The sequence below is a fragment of the Echinops telfairi genome, unplaced genomic scaffold (genome assembly GCF_000313985.2).
Source record: "Echinops telfairi isolate 266 unplaced genomic scaffold, ASM31398v2 ScPeMD7_1957;HRSCAF=2489, whole genome shotgun sequence".
NCBI classification, from domain to species: domain Eukaryota; kingdom Metazoa; phylum Chordata; class Mammalia; order Afrosoricida; family Tenrecidae; genus Echinops; species Echinops telfairi.
The window spans coordinates 1,847,181-1,851,903 of record NW_022105855.1 but is presented as its reverse complement, the minus strand read 5'-3'; the positions used below and the strand labels follow the sequence as shown (position 1 = coordinate 1,851,903).

The following is a 4,723-nucleotide window of genomic DNA, read 5'->3' as shown; positions in this document are numbered from 1 at the left end:
AGGTTATGTGCCACCCTATAACGCGACTGTCGTTCAGAAGTTGTTGGATCAGGGAGCTCTGCTGATGGGAAAAACAAATTTAGATGAGTTTGCTATGGGATCGGGAAGTACAGATGGTGTATTTGGACCAGTTAAAAACCCTTGGAGTTATTCAAAGCAATATAGAGAAAAGAGGAAGCAGAAACCCCAGGGTGAAAATGAAGATTCTGATTGGCTAATAACTGGAGGAAGCTCAGGCGGTAGTGCGGCTGCCGTATCGGCATTCACGTGCTTTGCGGCTTTAGGCTCTGATACAGGAGGATCAACCCGGAACCCAGCTGCCCACTGTGGGCTGATCGGTTTAAAGCCAAGCTATGGATTGGTCTCCCGACATGGGCTCATCCCTCTGGTGAACTCAATGGATGTGCCAGGGATCCTAACCAGAAATGTGGACGATGCAGCGATTGTGTTGGGTGCCCATGCTGGGCATGATCCCAAAGATTCTACTACAGTACAAGACCCTGTGAAACCATGGATGCTACCGAGCTTCAACGATGTGAGCAAACTCTGTATAGGAATTCCAAAGGAGTGTCTTGTGCCAGAATTATCAAGGGAAGTGCAGTCTCTTTGGCCAAAGCTGCTGACCTATTTGAATCTGAAGGGGCTAAAGTCATTGAAGTGTCCCTGCCTCACTCACACCAACTATTCAATTGTTTGCTACCATGTTTTGTGCACAGCAGAAGCGGCATCGACTATGGCAGGATTTGATGGACTAGAATATGGTCACCAAGGTGACGTGGATCTGTCTACTGAAGCGTTGTATGCCACCACCAGGCGAGAAGGGTTCAATGATGTGGTGAGGGGGAGGATTCTCTCAGGAACCTTTTCTTACTGAAAGAAAACTATGAAAATTACTTCCTCAAAGCACAGAAAGTGAGACGGCTCATTGCGAACGATTTTGCGAATGTGTTTAACTCTGGAGTTGATGTCTTGCTAACTCCCACGACTTTGTGTGAGGCACTGCCATCCTTGGAGTTCCTCAAAGAAGACAACAGAACCCGCAGTGCTCTGGTCTGGACTCCTGCTGCGTCTCCGGCCACCTCTCCTCTTGCTCTTGGGCAGACCCCGAACAAAACACCAGTCCACACTGATGGGCTGTACCATCAAATCCTGGCCGTTGAGTCCCTCCATGGCAGCCTGGGCCTCCTTGTATGTTTCATACTCCACTAGAATATACCCCTTCAGGTGTCCTGTGCGCCTGTCCAGGTTGAGGTGGATGTTTTTAATCTCTCTGTACTCCGCAAAGTTGTCGTGTATGTCTTCTTCAGTGGCTTCCTCGTGGACTCCAGTGACAAAGAGAATCCAGCCTTCAACAGAGCGTTGCGGTCCAGGCTCATCGCCATCCTGCTCCACGCTGTCGTAATCTTCACGCATCCATGCTCGGGACCCGTCTTCGTAACAAAAGCCGCAGCCTTGGTTTTCACACAAGCAGCGAATATGGCAGGCTTGCCAGCCATCAGCGTGCCTGTGGGTCTCTCAAGCGAAGGGTTGCCCATCGGACTGCAACTTATTGGACGTGCATTTTGTGACCAGCAGCTTCTTACAGTTGCCAAATGGTTTGAAAAACAAGTCCAGTTTCCTATTATTCAATTTCAAGAACCCATGGGCGACTGTTCAGAAATCTTGGGAAATGAAAAGTTAGCTTCTGTTTCTCTAAAGCAGTAATAATAAACACACTGTGCATATTGAAGCAGCAGAGATTTTATACTCGGGATTTTATACTTATGATCTTAGAAACTCTTGTAATTGTGCTCATTGTCAACTTAGTCATTTCTTGCTGTCACTTTTTAAAATTCGTCTTATACAAATGAAAATTATAAATAAACTGTCCACACTTATAAAAAAAAAAGAAAAAGAAAAATAACAAACAAAAAAAACAATAGCATTACCCTCCAGCATTCACAGCAAAGTTTAAAAGCAAGAAAGAAGGGAAACAAGAAATGCTGGTAGGAGCGTGGAGAGACGGGAACCTTCATCCACTGCGGTGGGGGCTGGCAATGGCTTGAGCAGTGTGCAAGCAGCATGCGCTTCATTCAAACGTTGGACACAGAAGGGCATAGGACCCAGCCATCCCACAGTAGGGATCTTAGAGAAGTGCGTGTCGTGCCGCGAACAGATATAATGTGCACACCCACGATCATCATAGCACAAGAATACAGAGAAGGAAACAACCCATATGCCCTCGATAGAAGACTGGATAAACCAGCCATGATCCTCACACACCCTGGAATACTATCCAACACGAAAGGACAATGATGAGTCTGCAAAATACCTTGTGTTTAACAGGGATCAGAAGCTCCCAAATTTATTTGGCCTATGATCCCATTTTCAGAAAAAGAAAATGACTCAGAGGCCCCCGGTACTTAAAAATCATTTTTATGATAGCCCATCATTCAGGATAACGTGTAGGTGTATGCTTTTGCAACTTCCCAGGCTGGTTCCTGCGCCCCCCCAGGGGGTGGTATCACCCACTTGGGAAGCACTGGTATGGATGAAAGTGGAGGACATTATGCGAAGTGAAATCAGTCAATCACAAAGATCAAAGGAGACATCTATTACAAAACTAAACAAACCCCGCCAAACAAACAAGAAGTCACATTCTTTGATGGTTGCCAGGAGTGAGAGGCTAAGGGGAGGTCAATCACTGACTAGAGGGTAGACATGTATTAAATTTGGTGAAGAGAGAAAAATGAGGGGGAAAAAATGTAACGCATTTCACTGAATAATACGCATAGAAGTGGCTAAACTTCTGTGTAAACTTTTCCCAAAGACACAACAAGAACAATGAGGGATGCCCCTGAGCCCCAGCCTTATTTCTCAGGCATGAAATTATGATGATCTAAAGCTGAACTAAGGAGCCTGGTAGCTCTGTGGCGAAGTGTTTTGCTGTCAACAGGAAGGTTTACCTCCATCGACCACTCCCCAGGAGGAGGAGGAGGGAGGGTGCTTACATAAAGATTACAGGCTGGGAAACCCGATGGGGCCGCTGAAAGTCAGAGTCAAGGTGACTGCAAGGGCATAACTGAACACACAAGGAAATGGCCAGGGCAGGTAGAGGAGCAAGAAGAAGGAGGATGGATGCCTCCTTGCCAGCCCCCCTTCACCCTGGTCCACGGCCCTGTGTGCACAGGCTCCGGGGAAACAGAAGATGGTCCCCTACTTTGGACTTTACGAAGTACAAGTGGCTCTGGAGGGAGCTTGAACAAACTCACGTTTTTCCTTTGAGTGTTTGTGGGGAGAAGTCAGACACTTGCTGCCAGACTGCTGTCTCATCCCACAGCAGGGCTGGGCCTGCTCCCTGCTGCTGGGGACAATGGCCTACTTCTCTCTGAAGCTTTGGGACCATTAGCTTGGTTCCTCTAGGTGGGGTTTACACCCTACTGATAATGTTCCTATGGAGACCCAGAGACCACCCTCTCATTGCTGTGTAACCTATAGTGCAGCCCCTTCCTGTGACGTATGTCTTTACCTGTAATTAGTGGGCTGGCTTGCCCCCAGAAGGTATATAGGTGTGAGCCAGCACTATAGATCTCTCTCTGACTCTCTGACTCTCTCTGACCCTGAGCTCCTTGCTGCTCACTCCCTGGTCACTCCCCTCTCCCTTGTTCCCTTTCCCTCCTTCCCTTCCCCCTCTCCACGTGGACCACCAAGCTGGGCTGAGGTGAGCAATGTTGCTGTGTATCATGCCTGACTGTATTATTGTATTATCTCTCATGCTCTCGATGACTTTAATATAATACTTATATATCTCAACCGTACAATTGTGCATTATTGAACCCAGAAGTAGTATTACTGAACCAGTGAGTTCAAGCAGCGGGTGGGGGCTGGTTCCCTCACCCTCCGTCCTAGCAATTTTATTTAATATTACAAGTGTTGTAGCTAGATTCTATGGACACAGATCAAATTCAGAATACTCAAACTCAAAAAGACCACATCTGTGAGTAGTGGCGAATGGGACGGAGTGGTTATGCCCTGGGCTGCGAACAAACGGCAGTTTGCAGTGTCAGCAGTTTGAAACCACCAGGTGCTCCCGGGAGAAAGAGGAGACGTTTGTACTCTGTGAAAAAGTGACAGTGTCAGAGACTCACAGGGGGCACTTCTACGTCGTGTTATGGGGTCACTATGAATCAGAATCGAACTCTATGGCAGTGAGTCTTGTTTGTTTTGTTAAAGCACTATATCTTTGTAAAATCTCCTGGGTGATGGAAACCGGTAATGTGATCAGCTGTCAACAGAGAGATTGAGATCGGAGACCACCCAGAGGCCATCAGAAGCAAGTCCTGGTCATCTACTTGATCGGAAAATCTAGCCACTGAAAGCCCTCCTCGGAGCACCGCTCCCCTGTCAACTGGAAGGCACTGCTTCTGGTTACAAAGGCAGGGACTTCACCGCATTCCAGAAAGAAATGGCTGTTCGATTTTCCAAACGACCAAAGTGGAGACAACTGTTAGGTTGATTAAATCAAAACGCTCATTGGGGACTCTTTATCCGAAAGCGCACCACCTGCCTGTCAGCTTGTCCTACTGCGGTGGCTTGCATGTTACTGTGCTACAGGGGCTCTGTCCATATTTCAAATCACAGCGGGGGGACAGCTTTCAGTGGGGCTTGTAGACAGAGCCAGAGCTGGAGAACAAGGCTGGTGACCGACTTCTCGAAGTGAACCCATGAAAGCCCCCTGTCTGAG

General features: G+C 47.7%; 1 pseudogene; it reads left to right on the top strand.

The window, feature by feature from the left end:
- Window positions 1–1,864, top strand: part of LOC101641380 — a 2,989-nt pseudogene extending 1,125 nt beyond the window's left edge.
- The last annotated feature ends 2,859 nt before the right edge of the window (window positions 1,865–4,723 follow it).